The 27,101-nt window shown below is 41.9% G+C and overlaps 1 long non-coding RNA gene across 2 annotated transcripts in view; it reads right to left on the reverse strand.

Moving 5' to 3' along the window:
• LOC139390056 (uncharacterized) overlaps nt 1–27,101 on the reverse strand; it is a 67,146-nt gene that overhangs the window by 18,601 nt on the left and 21,444 nt on the right. For both annotated transcript variants that reach the window (XR_011629455.1, XR_011629454.1), the window contains exon 2: nt 20,354–20,444. This is a non-coding gene — a long non-coding RNA (uncharacterized lncRNA). The remainder of the gene's footprint in view (nt 1–20,353; nt 20,445–27,101) is intronic.

Raw genomic sequence — 27,101 nt, forward strand, 5'->3', positions numbered from 1 at the left:
TCTGACTGTAACTTTTCATTGTGTATCAGTTATTTCTGTGTCTGACCGCAACTTGCCGGATTTTCAGTTATCTGTTTGTTTGTGAACATATGTGTCAGACACTATTCTGTTTTGTTGAGAGAGGTATAGAGACAAAGCCTCCAGCTCTCTTTTCAGCCCTGTGAGAAGGCTTATGTCGCTTTTACTGAGCATCATGCAGGATACACCAAAATATGCACCTCTGGACACAAATAGAAACACATACAGTACACCCACACAAAACAACACACACACACACACACACTGCAAAGTGCACGTGAGAAAGTGTCTGGGAGAGGTCCTGATGGGGAGGGCACCATATGTCCAGGCGTTGTATATCACCCTGCCAGCCCCCCAGCGCTCCGCCGGACCACCATAACTTAGTTTGTCTTCCGCACAAAGTTTGGGACAAGCTTGGCTGGGCTCATTAGGAGGCCTTTCTCTGGAGCCAATGAAGCACGACAGACCTCCAACAAAGGAGCTAATCACAGGGGCTCCCTGCCTCTCTCTACCCCTCTCTCTCTCCCCCCCCCCTCTCTCTCTCTTTCTCTCTCTCTCTCTCTCTCGCTTTTTCCTCCGACTGGACCTAGACTTACTCAATATTTTCCCTGAACACCTCCCACATCAGGCCCCTGCAATCTGACTGGCTAGCAGAGCAGCTAGCGGAGAGGCTAGCTTAGAGAGTCATTTGCTATGACCAGTTAGTTATCTGTGTTTATGTATTGTAAAACAAAGGTCAAATTATTGTATGTGTTCAGATAAAGGCATGCATTAGATATAGACACATTATGTACAGGACAATTTACATATGTCAATGTCTTACAATCACACATATAAATACAGGCTACTAATAATGAAAATAAAGAGTTATATTCCATTATTTTATTGTTTTATGATTTAACATCTGATGTGTGTAGACCTATACTGCAGGTGTGTATAAATGAGTGAGGATGTACGGAAGAAGGTGTTCACACCAATGATTGTGTGTTTTGAGCTTGTGTTATCACCTGATAGACAGTGTACGTACTGTCTCTGTTTAGGCTCTTTAGAGAGAGAGAGAGAGAGAGAGAGAGAGAGAAGGCAACAGAGGGGGAGGGAGCTAGGTATGTGCATGTGGTGTGAATCTGCCCACCTAAGTGTGTGAGGATGTGTGTGATGGGGATGTTGTGCACAGACAATGAAGAGCCCGAGGCAGCTGAATACTAGCAATGACCTTGAACCTCAGAATTCTCGATTCCCATGGCTGCAGGGACAGTGTGTGTGTGTGTGCGTGTGCATGTGCGTGTGTGTGAGATACTTTATAATGTACTGTATCTCAGAATAAACATGATAGGCAGATAAAAGTTAAATAAATCAAGGGGAACCAGTGAAGAATGTCTACGGACAGAGCTACTCTGCCCTCACATCTTAGCTTCCCGTTCAGAAAGTTCACTACAGCACATCAGAAGGAGACTGCTGATTGGTGAGTGGGACTATTTGTTCGCCAGTGGTTGACTGGAGCGAGAGTTTGCCTAGGCTTGCTCCACAGCGTGTATCCTGCTGTGTAACAGGCTAGAGCAGAGCTGAACATGGACACAGCCAGGATAAAGAGGCTGTAGCTGGGGGGGATGGGGTTGAGGATCCCAGCTGGGAGATCGGGGAGAGCGCCAGGGCCCAGCAGGAGGTGGTAAAGGCCATGTCAGTGGGACCTGCACAGCCACAAATGTCACCAGCATGGCCACCTTCAAGTGGACCTATCAGTGTGAGGCCCTAAGACAATCAGGGATGTAATGAGCCAAAGGATGCTAATGATTCACATGGAGACATACCCTCAGTGTTAGTTACAGCTAGCTATATGACCAAAATTATTGTTCAGACTACAAGAAGCTAATGGACATTAACTAACAGAGCAACAGAGAGCACATTTTGCAGATACAGTAAGAAGCCAATTAGAAACATTATGACTGAACACATGCAAGTAGGTTTTTCTCCAAAGCTAAAGGCTTTTCTAAAAGGGTTTCTGTCACTGAACTATATTCAGCTGGCTGATCCCATACAGGGAGTCTCCAGTCACACATAATCATTAATACACACCAAACCCCCACTCCTGCTTCCACTTGATGAAATATTGAACATTTCAAGTTTCAAGTGCAGAGACTGACAAAGCATTTAGTATTTAGTATTTTATTAGGATCCCCATTAACCACAGCCAGAGCTGCAGCTACTCTTCCTGCGGTCCACACAAACAAACAAAAAACATGACATAATACATACAATTAGTAGACATTTACAGCTGAAGGACATGGAATGACATAATACATAACATTAAACAGGTACAGAACTACATACAGCACATTTCAAATAAGAATACACACGTTCATATTCTTATGCCTTAGCAAACCATGAAACATGTACTCGGAATAACGGCTACACTGCGGTCATCCATTTTGTTACAGTTGCTTACTGTTGCAGGTCCTGATCCTAATCTCTCAGAACCAGTTGTTCTGTAAACACTAGCGAGAATCTCACAACATTAGGAACCACCCGTGCCCTTTGTTCTCCCGTTTGACGTCAATACTATTCATAATAATAATGTGATTATGTGATTACAATGAATAATGATTACAATTAATTACAATTAATAATGTGATTACAATGAAAATGTAACAATTCCTTCTGCCACACTCAAACACAGACACACATGCACACGTGCATGGGTGCGCACGCACCTGCACACACGTGCACAAACGCACACACACACACTATGGTCGTACTGCCTTAAGATGGTTGGAGCAAAACATGGAGTGCTAAGAAAATGATGGCTAAATGCTGGGTTGTGGTGGAGATGTGAGGCAAGTAAACAACACTAATGCAAACAACACAAATATAGTGTAAATAGTTGCAGAAATACTCTTATACGCTATAGGAGAGAAGCAGAGTATGATTCGGGGGTGACAATGAGGGAGATTCAATACATTATAGATCGCTGTAAGGAAACAGAGGCACAAATGAAGAATACATTTGATAATTTTCTAGCTCAAGGGCTATATATAAAAACCTCTCGTCTGGGGATCCAGAGGCGGCTCTCCTAGTGAACAGGGACTTTAATGCAGGGAAACTTAAATCAGTTTTACCTCATTTCTACCAGCATGTTAAATGTGCAACCAGAGGGAAAAGAACTTGAGACAACCTTTACTCCACACACAGAGATGCGTACAAAGCTCTCCCTTGCCCTCCATTTGGCGAATCTGACCATAATTCTATCCTCCTGATTCCTGCTTACAAGCAAAAATTAAAGCAGGAAGCACCAGTGACTCTGTCAATAAAAAGAAGTGCAGATAAAGCAGATGCTAAGCTACAGAACTGTTTTGCTAGCACAGACTGGAATAGGATCTGGGATTCTTCCGATGGCATTGAGGAGTAAACCACATCAGTCACTGGCTTTGTCAATAAGTGCATCGATGATGTCGTCCCCATAGTGACTGTACGTACATACCCCAACCAGAAGCCATGGATTACATGCAACATACACAACATAAGCTTATAAGAAATCGCGCCATGGTCTCCGACGAACCATCAAACAGGCAAAGCGTCAATACAGGACCAAGATCGAATCGTACTACACCGGCTCTGACGCCGGATGTGGCAGGGCTTGCAAACTGTTACAGACTACAAAGGAAAGCACAGCTGAGAGCTTCCCAATAACAAAAGCCTACCAGATGAGCTAAATTACTTCTATGCTCGCTTCGAGGCAAGTAACACTGAAAAATGCATGAGAGCATCAGCTGTTCCGGACGACTCTGTGATCACATTCTCCGCAGTCAATGTGAGTAAGACCTTTAAACAGGTCAACATTCAGAAGGCCGCAGGGCCAGACGGATTACCAGAACGTGTACTCCAAGCACGTGCAGACCAACTGGCAAGTGTCTTCACTGACATTTTCAACCTCTCCCTGAAAGAGTCTGTAATACCAACATGTTTCAAGTGCCATAGGCCCTGTGCCCAAGAACACTAAGGTAACCTGCCTAAATGACTACCGACCCGTAGCACTCACGTCTGTAGCCAAGTGCTTTGAAAGGCTGGTCATGGCTTATATCAACACCATTATCCCAGAAACCCAAGACCAACTCCAGTTTGCATACCGCCCCAGCAGATCCACAGATGATGCAATCTCTATTGCACTCCACACTGCCCTTTCACACCTGGACAAAAATAACACCTATGTGAGAATGCTATTCATTGACTACAGCCCAGTGTTCAACACCATAGTGCCTTCAAAGCTCATCACTAAGCTAAGGACCTTGGGACTAAACACCTCCCTCTGCAACTGGATCCTGGACTTCCTGACGGCCGCAAGGGAAGGTAACAACACATCTGCCACGTTGATCCTCAACACAGGGCCCCTCAGCAGTGGGTGCTCAGTCCCCTCCTGTACTCCCTGTTCACTGATGACTGCACGGCCAGGCACGACTCCAACACCATCATTAAGTTTGCCGATGACACAACAGTGGTAAGCCTGATCACCAACAACGACGAGACACCATATAGGAAGGAGGTCAGAGACCTGGCCGTATGGTGCCAGGACAACAACTTCTCCCTCAACGTGATCAAGACTAAGGAAATGATTATGGATTACAGGAAAAGTAGGACCGAGCACACCCCTATTCTCATCGACGGTGTGTAGTGGAGCAGGTTGAGAGCTTCAAGTTCCTTGGTGTCCACATCACCAACAAACTAACATGGTCCAAGCACACCAAGACAGTCGTGAAGAGGGCATGACAAAACCTATTCCCCCTCAGGAGACTGAAAAGATTTGGCATGGGTCCTCAGATCCTCAAAAGGTTCTACAGCTGCACCATCGAGAGCATCCTGACCGGTTGCATCACTGCCTGGTATGACAACTGCTCGGCCACCGACCGCAAGGCACTACAGTGGGTAGTGTGTACAGCCCAGTACATCGCTGGGGCCAAGCTTCCCGTCATCCAGGACCTCTATATCACGCAGTGTCAGAGGAAGATCCTAAAAATTTTCCAGCCACCCTAGTCATAGACTGTTCTCTCTGCTGCCACACGGCAAGCGGTACCGGAGCGCCAAGTCTAGGTCCAAGAGGCTTCTAAACAACTTCTACCCCCCAGCCATAAGACTATTTGCATTGCTGCCCACCCTCCTCTTTTACGCTGCTGCTACTCTCTGTTATTATCTATGCATAAGTCACTTTAAAAACTCTACCTACACTACCTGTCAAAAGTTTGGGATCACTTAGAAATGTCCTTGTTTTTGAAAGAAAAACATCCCGGAGTCGCCTCTTCACTGTTAACATTGAGACTGGTGTTTTGTGGGTTCTATTTAATGAAGCTGCCAGTTGAGGACTTGTGAGGCATCTGTTTCTCAAACTAGACACTGTAATGTACTTGTCCTCTTGCTCAGTTGTGCACCGGGGCCTCCCACTCCTCTTTCTATTCTAGTTAGGGCCAGTTTGCGCTGTTCTGTGAAGGGAGTAGTACACAGCGTTGCACGAGATCGTCAGTTTCTTGGCAATTTCTCGCATGGAATAGCCTTAATTCCTCAGAACAAGAATAGACTGATCAGTTTTAGAAGAAAGTCCTTTGATTCTGGCCATATTTGAGCCTGTAATCGAACCCACAAATGCCGATGCTCCAGATGCTCAACTAGTCTGAAGACAGACAGTTTTATTGCTTCTTTAATCAGCTGTGCTAACATAATTGCAAAAGGGTTTTCTAATGATCAATTAGCCTTTTAAAATTATACACTTGGATTAGCTAACACAACGTGCCATTGGAACACAGGAGTGATGGTTGCTGATAATGGGCCTGTGTACGCCTACATAGATATTCCATAAAAATCTGCTGTTTCCAGCTACAATAGTCATTTACAACATTAACAATGTTGACACTGTATTTATGATCAATTTGATGTTATTTTAATGGACAAAAAAAATGTGCTTTTCTTTCAAAAACAAGGAAATGTCTAAGTGACCCCAAACGTTTGAACTGTAGTGTACATGTATATATTACCTCGACTAACTGGGGCCCCCGCACATTAACTCTGTACCGGTACCCTCTGTATATAGCCTCGCTATTGTTATTTTACTGCTGCTCTTTAATTATTTGTTGATTTTATTTCTTATTTTTCTTAAAACTGCATTGCTGGTTAACGGCTTGTAAGTAAGCATTTCACCTGTTGTATTCGGCTCATGTGAGACATGCAATTGAATTTGATTTGATTCTAGGAATCTGTAAGTTCATAGGGAGTTCAAGTGCACTGATGGAACAATTGCTACAGTATATACTGTACAGATATATATTTCTTGAATTTTTCCGTTTCTGATTGGCTTGAAGGGCATTCTAGAGAGCATAATTCAATGGCTATAGTGTATTCTTACATGTCCTATGTTTGAGCTGCTTCTGAAAGCAACAGTCTTGTTGAATTAGATTTTCATAATAGCAAGCTAGGACTGATAGTTTGGGTGGCTAAACTAGCAAATCTGTTTGTTTGGTTACCAAGGCAACTAACTACTGTAGCTATCTATTTAATCTGCTAGCTTCTTCAGTGGATGTTGAACACATTTCTACCTGCAAATGAAGACATTTCTAGCAGCAGATGTGTTAAATTATAGCCATGGTATAAAAGGGATAATCAACTCGGGGCTCTATGCGTTCTAAGGGAAATAATGCAACTCCGTGGAAGGTCAGTTCCAATCCGCTAACACGCCGTGGAACACACCTTCCATGTCGTTCATTATTTTCCATAGAAAGCATAAAGCCCCTCGTTGATTATCCCTTACATAATTTGAGTTTTTTTCATAATCTTCTATAGAAGGCACACACATGCAAATGCACGCGCACACACATGCACCCACATTTAAATTAGTCCCTCTCTGTGCTGCATATGGGCATATCAGAGACCTGGAGCCATAGCAACCCAGCCTCCTGCCCTTGAACAGGAGGCCATCTCTCTCACTGTATTAATTGTATTTTCTCTCTTTCTTCTTTCTTCCTTTCTTTTGTCTCATTGAACTTCTAAAAAAAAACACTTAGATCACAGAGTTCCTTTCGTGAAAGTCTATATGTTATACTGATTGCCAACATCCTCTCAAATCCTCCAGACAGACATGATTTGTGCCTGTGTTGGAGCTGAAATGCCCCTTGCCTTTCTGGGTACAGATTGCTACCATTACCGGGGGCCATTTCTCTGCATGGCGGGCAAAAAAAAGAAAAACATGAAAGAAGACAGAGGAATTTCTCCAAACTCTGTATGAATCGCTGATGGGACTTGAATGACAATTTTGTATGCAATTGTCATTGTCACTCAGAGACATTGTCAGGCCGGATTCTCATCTCCTTAAACCACAGACATTCTTTAGAAGTGTCAGAATACAGTTGGAATCCAGGGAAACCAGCCATCTTCGCTTTTCCCCTTTCCTTTGCATAGTTCTGGAGAGCAAGTGAGGGTTTACTAAATAGATTATGGTTGTGTTATTTATTTTGTTCATATGGGTAAGCCTCAACCATATGGACAAACTAATAATAAGTATAAAACATAAGTATCAAAGTTAAAAAAATACGTCATCTGTTTAATCTGCCAACATTTGTTTGCATGCTCATGCAGCGTTCACACACGCACGTACATGCATGTATGCACACAGGCACGCACACGTACACACACACACACGCACTGCCAAACCATTTGTTATAGAGGAACATGACTCATATTTCCGGGAATGTGGAATGAATGAATGAATGAAGGAAAATGCATATGCAACACTATGTCCTCCTTCACATTAAAGAATCAAATCTGATCTTTTGTGGCCATTGGGCATTGAGGGTGGGAAAGTGGCCATGCGGAAGCATTGGTTTAAGGTGTGAAAAAGATGGTGCCCAAGTGAAGTCGGATGGTGTGCTGTCCCCTAATTGATTGCCTAGGCTAACAAGAGCGTAATGTATTCTATTATGCTCATCATTCGTCCATGTTCATTAAGGCAGGAAACAACATGATCTTTTTTGTTTTGCCCCTTTCTCTCCCCACTCCCCCCCCACCCCCTCACTCTCTCTTTCTGCCTCTTTCTCTCTTAGTGGTTGGGGGATATGACAGGTAAGGCATCCTCTACCGCCCAAAATGGCACAGCCAGGATAACAATGGGAGGATGAGAGGAAGAAAAGAGAAAAGGAGGAAATAAGAAAGTGGGGCAAAGAGGGTGAGAGGAGGTAGCCTAGCGATTAAGAGCGATGAGCCAGTAACCGAAAGGTCGCTGGTTCGTAATCCCAGAGCCGACTAGATGAAAATCTGTAGTTGTACCCCTGAGCAAGGCACCTAACCCTAAGAATGTGGAATGTCAGAATAATAGTAGAGAGAATTATTTATTTAAGATTTCATTCATCACATTCCCAATGGGTCAGAAGTTTACATACACTCAATTAGTATTTGCTAGCATTGCTTTTAAATTGTTTAACTTGGGTCAAACGTTTCAGGTAGCCTTCGAAAAGAGTCCCACAATAAGTTGGGTGAATTTTGGCCCATTCCTCCTGACAGAGCTGGTGTAACTGAGTCAGGTTTGTAGGCTTCCTTGCTCGCACACGGTTTTTCAGTTCTGCCCTCAAATTTTCTATGGGATTGAGGTCAGGGATTTGTGATGGCCACTCCATTACCTTGACTTTGTTGTCATTAAGCCATTTTGTCACAACTTTGGAAGTATGCTTGGGGTCATTGTCCATTTGGAAGACCCATTTGCGACCAAGCTTTGACTTCCTGACTGATGTCTTGAGATGTTGCTTCAATATATCCACATAATTTTCCTCCCTCATGATGCTGTCTATTTTGTGAAGTGCACCTGTCCCTCCTGCAGCAAAGCACCCCCACAACATGATGCTGTCACCCCGTGTTCACGGTTGGGATGGTGTTCTTCGGCTTGCAAGAATCCCCCTTTTTTCTCCAAACATAACAATGGTATTTATGGCCAAACAGATTTTTAAAAAATTAATCAGACCAGAGGACATTTCTCCAAAAAGTACGATCTTTATCCGCATGTGCAGTTGCAAACCATAATCTGGCTTTTTTATGGAGGTTTTGGAGCAGTTGCTTCTTCCTTGTTGAGCGGCCTTTCAGGTTATGTCGATATAGGACTTGTTTTACTGTGGCTATAGATACTTTTGTACCTGTTTCCTCCAGCATCTCCACAAGGTCCTTTGCTGTTGTTCTGGGATTGATTTGCCCTTTTCGTACCAAAGTACGCTCATCTCTAAGAGACAGAACGCGTCTCCTTCCTGAGCGGTATGACAGCTGCGGTGTCCCATGGTGTTTATACTTGCGTACTATTGTTGCAGGCGTTTGGAAAATGCTCCAAGGATGAACCAGACTTGTGGAGGTCTCCAATTGTTTTTCTGAGGTCTTGGCTAATTTCTTTTGATTTTCCCATGATGAAGAGGCACTGAGTTTGAAGGTAGGCCTTGAAATACATCCACAGGTACACCTCCAATTGACTCAAATGATGTCAATTAGCCTACCAGAAGCTTCTAAAGCCATGACATAATTATCTGGAATTTTCCAAGCTGTTTAAAGGCACAGTCAACTTAGTGTATGTAAACTTCTGACCCACTGGAATTGTGATACAGTGAATTATAAGTGAAATAATCTGTCTGTAAACAATTGTTGGAAAAATTACTTGTGTCATGCACAAAGAAGATGTCCTAACTGACTTGCCAAAACTATAGTTTGTTAACAAGAAATTTGTGGAGTGGTTGAAAAACCTGTTTTAATGACTCCAACCTAAGTGTACGTGGACTTCCGACTTCAACTTTATAAGAGAACGAGAGGAAGCTAGAGAGTGAGAGAGAGGGAAAGGATGATGCCTCTACCCCCCCGCCCCCCCACTCCCTGTTCCTGTCAGCTTCCTAGTCTCTCCATCTACCCCAACCACCCATCCTCTCTCCCTACTATCTTTGCCCCTCTTGCCACTGGTTCTCTCCCTAATGAGAGCTGGTGGGACAATGGTGCCATTGTTGAAAGTGTTTGGAACCCCGCGCTGAGAACAATCGCTGTTTACCCAAGCAGTGGCACAGCCCCAAACCCTGTCCTCTGATTAAGTCTGCGCCCTCCGCTATGCAAGCTGCTATAAAGGGCCATTGAGCCAACCACTAGGACCCTTCATCTCCTCCTCTCCTCTCTTTCCATCCCCTTGTTCCCATCTTTCTCCCGATATCATCACTCTTTCCTCCATCTTGGTTTGTTTCTCATTCGCTCGGGTCTCATCCTCGTCCCCATTTCTGATGTGAACAGCATTCCCTCTCTGATTTGCACATGGTTCATCGAGGTCAGCAAGGTTCATCAATGTCCACGCATTAACCACACTCATGAAATTGTAGAGGAAGAATGAGAGAGAGGTAGATAGAGAGATACGGGGAGGAAAAAAGAGGGAGTGCAAAAGAGAGAACAATAGAAAAAAACTTATGTCGAAATTTGGAAAAAAAATATGGCTAAAAGAGAGTTAGTGGATATGAAAAATCCTCTCTTTCAGAATGACCTTGATAATCTAGGGAAAAGCGAATTTCTTTAATACAGATTAAACATTGCGGGCATGTAGAGGCTATACAACCACATGCAAAAAGGCTTTCCAAGCACTCTCGAATCATAATAAAATGTACATGATTGAAGGGAGTGTTATCCAACCTATGCTTGTGAGGAGACACAGTGAATCAGTGGATTCCGGGCCTTTTGCTCTGACACATCGCTGGATCGCGGTGCCTCGCTACAGACCATGATACCTGCGCCATGCAAAGCAGCATCATGAATATGTGTAATTAGGTGGGACTGGTGTAATTCTTCTGGGTTATGGGATGTGACATTTGTGGGGCAGGAGCATACATCAGCGAAAGCACACATGGATAATCCATTTCTCCACATTACAGCGTTTTACAGGGCTGTCGCAATACGCAATTACACATTCATAGACTCTTAGAAAAAAAGGGTTCCAAAAGGGTTCTTCGGCTGTCCTCATAGAAGAACCCTTTTTAAAGCCCCGGTAGAACCCTTTTTGGTTCCAGATAGAACCCTTTTGGGTTCCTCTGTGGAAAGGGTTTTACATGGAACCCAAAAGGATTCTTCAAAGGGTTCTCTTATGGGGACAGCCAAATAACCATTTTAGGTTCTAGATAGCACCTTATTGTACACTCATAGACACTGGAATGATGGCTGTCACAACACATGCACATTTCAAATGAGTGTGGCAGTTGACATTAAAATACTAATATTGCATGATTTTCTATAATTGTATTTCATATTAAAATATTGTGTCACTAACTCCAGCCTAACAATATTGACGGATCATATAAAATATATACAAATAGTGTGTTGTTGAAAAAACAACAGTATTTGTTTCTTTTCACACCAAGAATACTAAAAAAAGATGCACCTCGTAAATGAAAGGGACACACACGTACACTAGACATGAGGATTGTCAGAAGCACCCAATTACTCAATGCAAATAGGGGGGACTGGGAAAGAAAATCAACAAAACCTCAATGAGTCCACAGTGGCAGAAAGAGACAAAGACTGCCATCAGAAGGCAACACAGAAGCTATAAATCCTACATGAGAAGTGTTATTGAATATAATAATAGAGCATAAGCATGTCTGAAAGAACACATGTGATGAGTGACATTAGTGATCGGGTTATGTTTTAAATCAGTTTACAGATAGGACACCGCTGATGAGAAAATGCACTCTAAACTGCACATTGCTCTAACACACACTCATGGACACATACGCACAGAGAGACTCACACAGACAGACACACAGAGGTCTTTGTGGTCGAGTATGAAGATGAGAGGCTGTGATAATGATGGAACAGTGAGATATCATTAGTTAATGGCCAGGGCCCATGGGTCAGCTCCCTGTAGCTGAAATATAGAAAGATAGCATTCTGATTGGTCGTGTCATAAGGGGACTATTCTCCTTAATGAGGGTGGAATGTGCTCCACATGATACCATAACAGGTTAGTTTTGTGATATCATTGGCTGTAGGTGTAGAATTCCAATTGGAAAACACACTTGAAATGATTATTGAAAATAATAATGCTGATAACCTGATAACTTCAAACAGAAAATCCATAAATAACAAAATAATCATGTGGAATAGCAGCAGACTGAAGCAAGTACACCTGCACTTTCACGTCCAGAAACAATTTTAGAAATATAAGTGTGCAAGGGAACACGTGCATGCATGCATACACATACATACACACTCAATGAACACCAAAAACACAACCAGTTACTCTTTGTACGTACACACATACACACAACCCGCCACTCCGGCGCTTCAGAGAGAGCCAATTTACAAACACTAGTATACTGTACTCGCCACCGCCTCCACACCTATCCTCGTCTCTCTCCTTTCCTCGCAGTGCCCCCTTCCCCCACTCACATCCTCGGTGCTGCCACACACACCCAAGGGGAGGGAGGACACACTGCTCATGGCACACAGGAAATTAACTTGACATTTGATTCAGAAACACAAAATACATATTTCGAGTAAGGAAAAAACAAAGTGTACCCAGGCAGAGATAGGGTCTAGTAGGCTATAAACCAAGGCCCCCTCTCCAAAGCCCGGAAACGCATTCGGGGGGAATTCAGTGATCTGCAATCCAGATGCCACGGGTGCCCACAGAAAATGACCTTCATTTTTGCCAGTCCTCGTCTGGAGACATTGCCTGTCTTTCCCCATCTCCGTTTTGTATCACTTCCTTCAGTTTTGATATCTAATCCATTATCTTCTGTGTTTATGTATCGTTCTACGTGATGGGCGGTTTAGAGAGATAATAGACATCGGTGGAGAACTTGGTGATGTGTATGCTTACACTCATAATTAAGCCCCACCCCTTTGACACACTCTTAGTAAATATTTAAATTAGATTAAATGAAGGATTTATTCGTAGAAATGCAACCTATTCGGTTTTTACTGTGGATGTCATATAGCTTCCAGCGCATTGGTTTTGTTTGGACACACCTACTCATTCCAGGGTTTTTCTTTATTTTTACTATTTATTATTTCCTACATTGTAGAATAATAGAGGAGACATCAAAAGTATGAAATAACATGTGGAATCATGTAGTAACCAAAAAAGTGTTCTTCAAAGTAGCCACCCTTTGCCTTGATGACAGCTTTGCATTCTCTCAACCAGCTTCATGAGATAGTCACCTGGAATGCATTTCAATTACCAGGTGTGCCTTGTTGAAAGTTAAGGTGGGGTTGGTATACAGAAGGAAGCCCTATTTGGTAAAAGACAAGTCCATATTATGCCAAGAACAGCTAAAATAAGCAAAGAGAGACTCTATCATTACAGTCTATCATTACTTATCCTCTGCTGTAGAGGATAAAGCATGGAGGAGGAGGTGTGATGGTGTGGGGGTGCTTTGCTGTTGACACTGTCAGTGATTTATTTAGAATTCAAGGCACACTTAATCAGCATGTCTACCACAGCATTTTGCAGCGATGCGCCATCCCGTCTGGTTTGCGCTTAGTGGGACTTTCATTTGTTTTCAACAGGACAGTGATCCAAAACAGACCTCCAAGCTACGTAAGGGCTATTTTACCAAGAAGGATAGTGATGGAGTGCTGCATCAGATGATCTAGTCTCCACAATCACCTGACCGGGACCCAATTGAGATGGTTTGGGATGAGTTGCACCGCAGAGTGAAGGAAAAGCAGCCAACAAGTGCTCAGCATATAGGGAACTCCTTCAAGACTGTTGGAAAAGCATTTCAGTTGAAGCTGGTTGATAGAATGCCAAGAGTGTGCCAAGCTGTCATGAAGGCAAACAGTGGCTACTTTGAAGAATCTCAAATCTCCAATATATTTTGATGTGTTTAACACTTTTTTTGGTTACTATATGATTCCATGTCTTATTTCATAGTTTTAATGACATTCTACAATGCAGAAAATAGTAAAAATAAAGAAAAACCCTTGAAAAACCCTCTGTCCACACTTTTGACTGGCACTGTATATTCATAAACATGCTTAGTTAACAGACCCAAACATGCTCACGCACACACATGCAAGATCTTCCATAATATTTGATTGGATTAATGCTTTAGCCAAAATGTCTCAGTCACTTCAGCATGGCACCCAACAAACATGAGCAATACCTCTGTAGTACACCCACTAGGCCACAATTAATTCATCTTTATTAACTGTTGCCAGACATACACATGCACACCCACACACACACCAAGACGACGGCCTAGCCATTGTCTGTCTCAGTCCCGCCTCTATTAGACATGCAGGAATGTTAACATCATTATGCATTATTGTAAGTGTCTGTCTATGCCTTCCCCCTCTTCTCTCACTCGCCATATTGTGGCTGAAGAGTAGTCCAGTGTGTGTGTGTGTGTGTGTGTGTGTGTGTGTGTGTGTGTGTGCGTGCGAGATGTAATTATTCCAGTGTTCTTTTATATGCTACTGCACACAAATCACTGATCATTGTTTAAATATGGGCAGCTCAGAGCACTATGTAGACATATACACACACACACACACACACACACACACACACACACACACAGTCTATGCCTTTTTCACAGTTATACAGACTAAGCTATATTAAACTACAAAATACTGTTCAAAATTAAAGTAGTCAAAGTTATCTTAAATGTGTGAATTATATTGGAATTAAGTTGAAGGTTGAGTACACCATCCCTGGTTAGATGTACACTATATAGCATACCTGTAATCTGCCAGCAAGCTATCTCCCGTTTGAAAACACTGAGCAGTCGAAAAGCAAATTGTATTTCAAATTTTCGCTGTAAAAATGTTATTGAAAATGTTTTTACACATACAACCTGCATGACCAGAGTACAATTTCCTCATCCCAAGTACATATAATACATTACAAACAAATCTCAATGTGCATGGTGTACACTGATTTGAATATCCAGGAATATAATGTGAATATGTGATTTGTGAAAAGGGCTAAGGGCAAGAAAAGGGCGGGGGTGGTTGTCAATCCCTAATCCCCCTCGCTTGGGCTTAATGAACGTACTCAGGAAAATGTCACATTTTTGATAAGGTTGAAGTGTCGGCTGGTTTTTAGTGAGCGGATGGGGGGTAAGGGGGAGACTTTCATTAGCTGTGGTGTTAGTAATATATGTTTTGCATTTCTCTGATGCTGTATTGGGCCATAGCAGCGTTGTATCAGCCAACACACAAAGTACTGCCCTGCCCTCCCTAACCTGGTCTCTTCCATTAAAACACAAGAGACACATTTTCATTTCAATTCACTGCATTCAGCAGATGAAAAAAAGGATTGCGAATAGATTATGTAATTCTCAAAAAACATTTATGCAAAATGTTGCTAAGGAGTGAAGGGAGGAGAATAAGGAGTAACTGAGGGAAATGACACATGCAAGATGTATCTTGTTTGGGCTTTGCATTGTCTTGCAACTTCGAAATTGGCATTTGGAGAATCTGAATTCAAATTGGTCCATCCAGGCCCAAAGGAGGGATATTCAAAAACACTTCTGTACAAATCTACAACTAAAAAGAAGGGTTTGGAATAAGACAGAGACAAAGGAAGCAATATTTTTTGGCCATCTACCCCTTTTGTCAAAAAAGCGATATCTTAAATTGTGCAGGGAATGAGGTTTGCCTAGCGAGGGTAAGTACCAAGCCCTACCACTCCTCTTGGCTTCTGCATCTCCCCTCCCTCCTTCCACCTTCCCTCTCCTCCTTGCTGCCAGCGATTTGCATTCATTTGCATGATTTTATTATGCGCATATTCTTTGTTCTCGCTGTAAAATGATGATGCAGAAGAAACCCTACCTACGCAGTGCTATTACACACTCCACTGACGGCTACTTGGATATTAAATGGAGAAAAAAACTGCAGTTTTATTCTTTTTAATTATAAATTGATAACTGATGTCGTCAACCCCCCCCCCCACCCCAAACACCCTACTCCTGGTAATTCCGCGAATCAAAATGAGAAAAAATATGGAAATGTTACGGTTTTGTGGGGGGGAAATGCCGGAAAGAATGTGCTATCGCTAAGAGGCACAAGCCTCAGCAATATATAGCATGGTGGAAGGATCGCACCCAGGCATGAAATATGGAATTACATGATGAATAGGAAATAGGAAAATTATAGATGGAAAAAAATGATTTTAATGACATAGCAGCTTTCATATAAATACATTTAGCAAATGACCTATTTTCTTTGGTTAATGCTTTAACCTTGCTGCTTTATTACCACTATCAACTATTTGTTTATTACGCATTTATTGCATTATAATAAAGACTTAATTAATATTGTAGATGTTTGCTTATGGACTTCCGAAAGCCGTGTTGTACGCTGGCACCTAATGTCATTTGTGTACCAAAGCAAACGCACAAAAATGAACACACACAGATGCACACACACACACACACACACACACACACACACACACACACACACACACACACACACACACACACTGTACCTCTCTTTAATCATGCAAACACATGCAGGGGACTTCATTATGTCCTGTGGCCTAGTGTTAATGACATGGAGGCTGCATGCGGTTATATTCTGAAAGGTCTACTCCAGGCAAACATGGGCTGTGCCTTGTGAACAGCAACACCTAACTACCGCTCTCTGTCATATTTCCACAAGTTTTATTTTAGATAAGCATTAATGCTAAATTGTACAAGTAATGCTGTGTCATATAAAAGCAATAGGATAGAAACATGTGTGATATTTAGCATTTTCATGGTTGCTATTCTATGAATAAAATGTGTGTGTGTGTGTGTGTGTGTGTGTGTGTGTGTATGTGTGTGTATATATATATATATATATATATATTAGAATTAAGAATAATAGTGAAGACATCAAAACTATGAAAAAACACATATGGAATAATTTAGTAACCAAGAAAGTGTAAAACAAATCTAAATATATTTGATTCTTCAAATAGCCACCCTTTGCCTGCATGACAGCTTTGCATACTCTTGGCATTCTCTCAACCAGATTCACCTGGAATGCTTTTCCAACCGTTTTGAAGGAGTTCCCAAATGTGCTGAGCACTTGTTGGCTGCTTTTCCTTCACTCTGCGGACCGACTCATCCCAAACCATCCCAATTTGGTTGGAGGATTGTGGAGGCCAGGTCGTCTGATGCAGCGTATAGTCCCACTAAGCCCAAACCAGGTGGGATAACGTATCGCTGCAGCAGAATGCTGTGATAGCCATGCTGGTTAAGTGTGTCTTGAATTCTAAATAAATCACAGACAGTGTCACCAGCAAAGCACCCCCACACCATAACACCTCCTCCTCCATGCTTTACGGTGGGAAATACACATACAGAGATCATCTGTTCCCCCACATTGCGTCTCACAAAGACACGGCGGTTGGAACAAAAAATCTCCAATTTGGACTCCAGACCAAAGGACAAATTTCCACCGGTCTAATGTCAATTGCTTGTTTCTTGGCCCAAGCAAATCCCTTCTTATTATTGGTGTCCTTTAGTAGTGGTTTCTTTGCAGCAATTCGACCACGAAGGCCTGATTCAAAGTCTCCTCTGAACAGTTGATGTTTAGATGAGTCTGTTGCTGAAGCATTTATTTGGGCTGCAATTTCTGCGGCTGGTAACTCTAATGAACTTATCCTCTACATCAGAGGTAACTCTGGGTAACTTCTTGAAATTGACTGACCTTCATGTCTTAAAGTAATGATGGACTCTCGCTTCTCTTTGCTTATTTGAGTTGTTCTTGCCATAATATGGGCATCTTATACCAAATAGGGCTATCTTCTGTATACCCCCCTACCTTGTGACAACACAACTGATTAGCTCAAATGCATTAAGAAGGAAATAAATTCCACAAATTAACTTTTAAGAAGGCACACCTGTTAATTGAAATGCATTCCAGGTACCTCATGAAGCTGGTTGAGAGAATGCCAAGAGTGTGCAAAAATGTCATCAAGGCGGTAGCTACTTTGAAGAATCTCAAATATAAATCATATTTTCTGATTTGTTTAACACTTTTTTGGTTACTACAGGATTCCATATGTGTTATTTTGTAGTTTTGATGTCTTCACTGTTATTCTACAATGTAGAAAATAGTACAACTAAATAAAAACCCTTGAATGAGTAGGTGTTCTAAAACTTTTGACTTGTAGTGTGTGTATCTATACATAAGTCATATGAATTTCAGAACATGTACACACTGCCCACAGCGCATGCAGCGCATGCAGCACATTTAAACACAAAAGCAATTATTGTAATTTGGATATGGTCAGGGGAGTATAACAGGGAGAGAGAAATGATAGGCTGCATTAGACCTGTTTCCAGGGGAATGTTTTAGGAGTGTCACTGCACATCTTTATCTGAGAGTTGAAAATAGCCATCTCTTCCTGTTTGGGCTTTAACCCCATGACCCCAACCATGCGCTTACACAGGCAATGGCTGATGGGAGGTTAGACACCACTCTGACTCTTAAAAAGCGTAGTGTGCCAGTTATCTTCCATTGCAGTCTATCTAAATGCAACAGTGGATATAGTGGTCTAATGACTAACACACTGCTTTTAGGATGGTGACATGGATGCTATGGTATTGTTGTAAAAACATCATAAACAAGGTGGATTTAGTGTTTTGGAGAGGACCATGGTAAAGCCCGCATTCACATTTAATAAGCATTTGAAATATAGAATGAACTCAAACCAATGGCCCGATACTGAAGACTCCAGTTAACAATATCCATCTACCTTCCTCCTGACTTACAAGTCCACAGCACAACGCGTTCCTGAAGACACATATAGTAACATTTACCCACATAATGGACTGGAGTTTTTTTGTTTAGTTTCAATGGAACACCAACCAGACGGACAATAGCGAATGATCTTGTCAACAGCCAACACTGGCTACAGCGTAAATTGCATCCTTCCAGAGAGAGGTATAGTTAGATTTTAATTACAATACACACAATATTACCATGCCAGGGTGCTTCTTGCTATTTAATACCAAAACTCAAAACCACATTCTCAGTCTGAGAAATGTGTATTTTTGGTATTTTTTCACAAATCTTTGGCCTTGACTGTATCAATGGTTTAAAAATAAACTAATGATTTGATAACAGTGCTCCTCTCTATGACGGCTAAAGGTCTTGGAGTTTAAATGGCGGGTAGTGACTCTGCTGCTGACTCTCCTGCCCGGCGACTCAGGCTGCCCTCCCTAATTGGCCCTTCAGAGCACTCCACCAATTGACAGAGAGTAGAGGGAGTAATTACAGTGGGTACACTACCAGACGCTGAGGCCCATGGGCGCTGACATCACTCTCACTCTCTTGAACCCTTGATTTCCACAACATCACACAAGAAATCAGCTTTACTGGAATACCAATACATACAAACAGCCTTTTAGAGTTGCCAGAACATTCGGTCAGAATGGTACTAGGGGTAAGCTCTTGGTATTGGTACTGATTTGAGAGTGAGTGAGAGGTCGGTATTTTTAGCTATCGGAATATTTTTGCTGACAGAGTTGTATGTCTACTGATTTAGCATATTGTGCACAGCACGCACATTCAATATCCCAGGAAACTAGCAGCCTGTCAATCTCTCCAGCTGTGTCTGAGATAGTTATACAGAGGTTAAGGTCAAAGGTCCAATCAAGGATAAAACAAATGCTGAGGAAATAGGCCATAAAAATACCACGAAACAAGACCTTCTGCAACACATCACTAAAGCAAGCTAATTGTGTCGTCCTCTGTCATATTAAATGGCATAGATCAACCAATATGGCAGTACAACTACAATGCTACATCCACACATCATGCACATATCATGTGGTGAATAATAAGGGGATGTTCCACATAACCTCCCCAAGAACCTTGCCTGTTTGTACATCATTTGCAATGACTATAGCCAATTGTATTACCTTTTTATGGGTTCCACCTTTTAGACTGTGAGGTTATGCAGATGGCAAACAGTCAACGCTAGCCTCTGCCCCCCTTTGACTCATGTCTTTGGTACGGACCAGAGGGCAGAGGAACGAACGGGTCATTGGATTTGATATTGCCTATGGCCACGTTGCATGAGTTCCCCTCAAACCAGTGTTTTTTTTCTTCTGTTTACTGCGTTCCCTGGACCGCTACTAATATCCAAGGGTTTACTCAACACAGAGGCTAACTTTGCTGCGGGCATGCAGAGACACACGCTCAAGCACACATGTACAGACGCTCACATGAACAAGAACAGAGTGCACGCACATGCGCGCACACACACACACACACACACACACACACACACACACAGCATGGTCAGTTGAGAATTTGCTTCTTTGTGTCGTTTGGGCCCTTTGGCTTTCTAACCTGAGCTCACCTCATGTTGGTTTAGCTGTAGGCCAAGTCCCAGACATCTCCATTAGGCCTCTCTCCGACAGCAGGGGAATCAGGGCCATATTCCTCCAACCCTAAAACACAAGGGAACACACACACAGAGGCAAAAGTGTAAGTGTAATGCTTTTCCATGCAGCCAGTAACCTTTACACGTCTAGAGTAAATCACAATTAACATGTACCAGAGGAGAGGCAGATGGGTGATCACATGACGCTTGCGAGCAGAGATAGCATTTACAAGCGCTACGTTTGCTCTACAGAATTCAAATTGGTAATAACTTCACGCTGCTGAACCTTTACACACAGCCACAAATAGCAGCTCTAACACCTTGATGTCATATGACTGCTTCGCTCCACTTAGAAACGTTTTCTTTTATATTTCTTTGACTGAAGATATGCGCTTTGTGTGATGAAATTAACCCACAATAGCCTACTCTGATATGTTCAACATTGTTCTTTAGAATGGCGGATAAAAATGAATAGCAGCAGCACTGGAATATGTATAAGAAGTGTTATCCCAAGGCCTGATAAAATATATTAAAACATCTGAAATAGCTAAATACTGTATGGCATGAATTGTAGCCCAGACTGCCTTGTCTAGAGCTGCTTGTAGAGGTGTTTCAGTGCATACCGATGCTCCATGAGCTGCCATGTCCCCCTGATCCCTGACCCCACTCTGTGGACAGAAGGGGGCTGTGGTGGTAGAGTGGGGTCTAGACCCTGTTCTCGGGAGGACATGGCCCTCTGGGGTCAAGGGTTAACTCTGCAACCCACCAAGAAGAATCTAATGTACTTTTCAGAGACAACAGCATCACTAGTAATGGCCTCCACATCACAGAGAATGGATTAGTCCACAATCAATGGAGAACAATATATGAAGCCTTCCAATCCATATCTCTGTAATAGCGCTCCATAGAGAAGGTCACCATTGACAACTGTATCCAGTCAACCAAATGTGTTGACCTTCATATTACAATTGAGTGAAGCCAGAGTAACCTAACTGGTCCCCTTACTCTTGCAAAGTTCATTTGAGTGCCTACCAATGTTCTGGTTGATCAAGGGATGTGATTGATGAGACACTGTATAATGACAACACATACAGTGCCTTGCAAAAGTATTCATCCCCCTTGGTGTTTTTCCTATTGTTGCATTACAACCTGTAATTTAAATTTGATTTTTATTCGGATTTCATGTAATGGACATACACAAAATAGTTCAAATTGGTGAAGTGAAATGAAAATAATGACTTGTTTAAAACCTCTCTGGGATAGGAGGCAGTATTTTCACATCCGGATGAAAAGCCCAAAGTAAACTGCCTGCTACTCAGGCCCAGAAGCTAGGATATGCATATAATACTAGATTTGGATAGAAAAACTCTGAGGTTTCTAAAACTGTTAGAATAATGTCTGTGAGTATAACAGAACTGATTTGGCAGGCAAAACCCAGAGCACAATCCATCCACGAGGTCACTGTGTTTTCCAATGTGTTTCTATGGGAGGCCTGATTTATTAGGGCCCAGATTGCAGTTCCTATGGCTTCCACTAGATGTCAACAGTCTTTAGAAATTGTTCAATGTTTTTCTTTTGAGAAATGAAGAAGTAGGGCTGTTCTTTGTAGGTGTCACTCTGAAGAGCTTTAGTCTTTTGTTGCGCGTGAACTGGAGTGCGCTTCAAGTTGTTTTTATCCGGTATTAGAAACAATTTATTCCGTCTTAAATTTTATAGTTTAATCACATTTTAGGATACCTGAGGTTGGATTAGGAACGTTGTTTGAAATGTTTGGACCAAGTTTACAGGTAACTTATTAGATACTTTGTAGTCATGTTGGAACCGGTGAGTTTCTGAATCAAACGCGCCAAATAAATGAACATTTTGGGGATATAAAGAAGGAATTTATCGAACAAAATGACCATTCATTGTGTCACTGAGACATTTGAGATTGCAAAAAGAAGAAGATCTTCATAGGTAAGGCATTTATTATGTGGCTATTTCTGACTTTCGTGTCGCACCTGCCTGGTTGAAAAAGTATTTTAATGTGATTGTATGCCCGGCGCTGTCCTCAGATAATCGCATGGTTTGCTTTTGCTGTAAAGCCTTTTTGGAATCTGACACAGCGGCTGGATAAACAAGAAGTTAAGCTTTATTTTGATGTATTACACTTATATTTCCGTGAAGGTTGACTATTGATATTTCTGTAGTTTGAATTTGGCGCTCTACAATTTCACTGGATGTTGTCAAATCAATCCCGCGCTTAGGGATCCCTAAGAGGTTAATTTAAAAAATAAAAAAAATGGAAAAGTGGTGCCTTCCGAGAGAGGCTTCCGAGAGAGGCATTAAAATGTGTGTTATCTTTATATCAAGTATCTTTCCACTGTCTCAGAGAGTTTCTGTTGTGTGCCCATGTTAGGTCGTGGCCTTCCTGATAGACGTCAACAGGAGACTGACAGCTGCCAGTTCTTATTAAGCCTCCATGTCAAACTAGGATGAACGCACAAATACATGTACGCTCGACCGTACACGCTTAGATTGCTGACAACTTGTACTATATTTAGTCTCCAAATGTTTATTGAAAACATAAATACATTTGCACAATGAGCACTTGTCTCTGAAATACTGTGTTATCTAGCGAGTTTTAGCCATATTAGCATTGACATGATATCAATACCAAGATAAAACTAGCTGAAACGAGCCACCTTTGATTCCCCACATTGCAGCTTCTTGCCATTGATGCAAGCTATGTCACCATTTAGAATCATAACAAAGTACGGCTTCTGGCCCTATCGATGTGTGTGCATCGTTTTCGGGAAGTTGTCTGCCAACCAGTCTATAATAAGACAATAAAAGTGTGAAAGAGTACTACATCCCTGCATCATTGAGTGCACTGAAATTGCTGAATAAAGCATGTAATTTCAGAAAACATATCAAAGGACTGAATCTACACTGAACAAAAATATCAACGTAACATGTAAAGTGTTGGTCCCATGTTTCATGAGCTGAAATAAAAGATCCCAGAAATGTTCTATATGCACAAAAAGCTAATTTCTCAAAAATGTGTTTACATCCTGGTTAGTGAGCATTTCTCCTTTGCCAAGATAATCCACCTGACAGGTGTGGCATATAAAGAAGCTGATTAAACCGCATGATCATTACACAGATGCACCTTGTTCTGGGGACAATAACACACCTCTCTATTGTGTTGTATGTTTTGTCATACAACACAATACCACAGATGTCTCAGGCTTTGAGGGAGCGCGCAATTGGCATGTTGACTGCAGGATTGACCACCAGAGCTATTGCCAGATAATTGAATGTTAATTTCTCCACCATAAGCCACATCCAACGTCATTTTAGAGAATTTGGCAGTACGTCCAACCAGCCTCACAACCACAGACCACGTGTAACCAAGCAAGCCCAGGACCTCTACATCTGGCTTCTTCACCTGCAGGATCATCAAAGACAAGCCACCCAGGAAGCTGATGAAACTGTGGGTTTGCACAACCGTAGAATTTCTGCACAAACTGTCAGAAACTGTCTCATCTGTGTGCTCGTTGTCCTCAACGGGGTCTTGACCTGACTGCAGTTTGGCGTCGTAACCAACTTCATTGGGCAAATTCTCACCTTCATTGGCCACTGTCACACCGGAGAAGTGTGCTCTTCAAGGATTAATCCCGGTTTCAACAATACAAGGCAGATGGCAGACAGCATGTATGGTGTCATTGGGGCGAGCGATATGCTTTGTTGTGAACAGAGTGCCCCCATGGTGGCAGTGGGGTTTATGGTATGGGCAGGCATAAGCTATGGACAACGAACACAATTGCATTTTATCGAAGGCAATTTGAACGCACAGAGATACCTTAACGAGATCCTGAGGCCCATTGTCATGCCATTTATTCGCCGCCATCACCTCTTGTTTCAGCATGATAATGCATGGCACCATGTTGCAAGGATCTGTGCACAATTCCTGGAAGCTGAACATTTCCTAGTTCTTCCATGGCCTGCATACTCACCAGACATGATGTCAACCATTGAACATGTTTGGGATGCTCTGGATCGACGTGTACGACAGTGTGTTCCGTTCCGGTCAATTTCCAGCAGCTTCGCACAGCCATTGAAGAGGAGTGGGACAACATTCCACAGGACACAATCAACAGCCTGATCAACTCTATGCAAAGGAGATGCGTCGCGCTGAGGGAAATGGTGGTCGCACCAGATACTGACTGGTTTTCTGATCCACGCCCTACCTTGTTTTTTAAGGTATCTGTGACAAACAAATGCATTTCTGTATTCCCAGTCATGTGAAATCCATAGATTAGGGGCTAATGAATACATTTCAATTGACTGATTTCCGTACATCAACTGTAACTCAGTAAAATCTTGGAAATTGTTGTATGTTGCATTTATATATTTTTCAATATATGTAGGTGATTTCACGCTATGATTCATTAAAAACGTATTCGACACGCACACATGCTGTAGATTCTCTATTTCTCTCTCTCTCTCATCCTCTTTGTATGTGCACTTGTATGTTCTTGTGGTTCTGTGGTTAACCAAGTCTGTCTGTTCCTAGCCCTACGGCAGGGTTTAGGGTAGCTGCTTGGTACCCCCCACTCTGTTCCCTTTGAGGCTTGTGTGGCTTGTCTCATCGCATCTCTCTCCTGTGCACCCCATCCCCCCATCCCCCTCCTCTCGCTCTGTGGCTTCTGGCCTACATGCAGATAATCACTGTGCCACAGAAGCTCAAGTACCAAGTCTCAACCACTACAGACACAGAGCACAACGGCACAGGTAGACACGAGAGCTTGAATACAAAACTCAAAGCTCAATTCAATCTGTAATGCTGTGTTACAGATTCTGCAATAGAAATGTACAGATAATTTCCAATAAAGGTGACATAAAGCTAAAACGCTGAATTTCCACAATGCGGATTGAATAGAGCCCAGTCACATTCAAACTGTTTGTTCTGTGGCCACTAATAATTAACTTCAATTAACTTTCCTAATATTATGATGTCGTGTAAATGCTAGTAACACAGCATTAATGTTATCAGAGTGTGACTTGTGTTGGCTGTCTCACTTCCTGTCTCACTTCAATCCATTATCAGAGGCCAGGCTCAAACACACAGTTGTTTAATTATCCAGACTTCTCTAGGAGTACGCTGGGGTATACCATGCATCACCAGGAAGAAGGGTGACAGGAAGGAACTGGCTGTATATCTGCCTAGCTCATAAGAGTATGTTCATAATGTGGACTAGATCACAAGTGATTACTGTTCTGGGAGCACACACACACATGTGCACACTATGAGAGAGAGAGAGAGAGAGAGAGAGAACAATTGTTTTGACGTCTAAGTTGTGCAATTTTACATATAACTAAGATGTTTGGTGCAGTATTTCTCAAGTGGAAAAATGTGCACGGAAACTAGTCGTCTCTCGTTGTATGACAACAAACACTTTATTGAAGAATCCCGTACATAGTTCCCACTTCTACTAGGAGTAGTACTGTTGACCAATCACCGACAAAATGGAGAATACTTTTCCTGACGAACTTTGACTTGTCTCAAGTCTTGTGCGAACAGCTGAATAAAAAAACACACACAAAAATGAACAAAAACTTAATGACATTTCGTGATAATATACAGTGCCTTCAGAAGGCATTCACACCCCTTGACTTTTTCCACATTCTGTTCTATTACAAAGTGGAATTAAAATAGATGTAATTGTTATTCTGGGTCAATGATCTACACAAAATATCAAAGTGGAAGGATTTTTTTTAAATTAAATGAGAAATTAATGAAAATGAAAACACTAATATATATTGATTAGATAAGTATTCACCCCACTGAAACACATTTGACATTGAATATAGCTGTGAGTCTTTGTGGGTAAGTCTCTAAGAGCTTTGCACAGCTGGATTGTACAATATTTGCACATTATTCTTCAAGCGCTGTCAAGTTGGTTGTTCAAGCTGATGTAAGTAAAATCTCTAACTAGGCTACATTAAGAAACATTCAATGTCATCTTGGCAGTGGTGGAAGAGGACTCAAAAGTAAATATAACTTAATAGAAAATGACTCAAGTAAAAGTGAGTGTCACGCAGTAAAATACTACTTGAGTAAAGCTCTAAAAGTATTTGGTTTTAAATATACTTAAGTATCAAAGGTAAAAGTATAAATCATTTAAAATTCCTTATATTAAGCAAACCAGATTGCACTATTTTCTTGTTCTGTATTTATTTATGGATAGCCTGAGGCAAACTACCAACACTCAGACATCCACCAGATCAGAGGCAGTAGGGATGACCAGGGATGTTCTCTTGATAAGTGTTTGAATTGGACAATTTTCCTGTCAAAATGTAATGAGTACTTTTCAGTGTCAAGGAAAAGTCTTTTGGAATGTAGTGAAGTAAAAGTAAAAGTTGGAAAAATATAAATAGTCAAGTACAGAATAAGTTGGGTGGATTTTGGCCCATTCCTCCTGACAGAGCTGGTGTAACTGAGTCAGGTTTGTAGGCTTCCTTGCTCGCAAATGCTTTTTCAGTTCTGCCCACAAATTTTCTATGGGATTGAGGTCTTTGTGACTCCAATACCTTGACTTTATTAGGCCATTTTGCCACAACTTTGTAAGTATGCTTGGGGTCATTGTCCATTCAGAAGACCCATTTGTGACCAAGCTTTAACTACTTAAAGGTTGTCTTGAGATGTTGCTTCAATATAGCCTCCCTCATGATGCCATCT

Source organism: Oncorhynchus clarkii, chromosome 30 (assembly GCF_045791955.1).
Source record: "Oncorhynchus clarkii lewisi isolate Uvic-CL-2024 chromosome 30, UVic_Ocla_1.0, whole genome shotgun sequence".
Taxonomy (NCBI): Eukaryota; Metazoa; Chordata; class Actinopteri; order Salmoniformes; family Salmonidae; genus Oncorhynchus; species Oncorhynchus clarkii.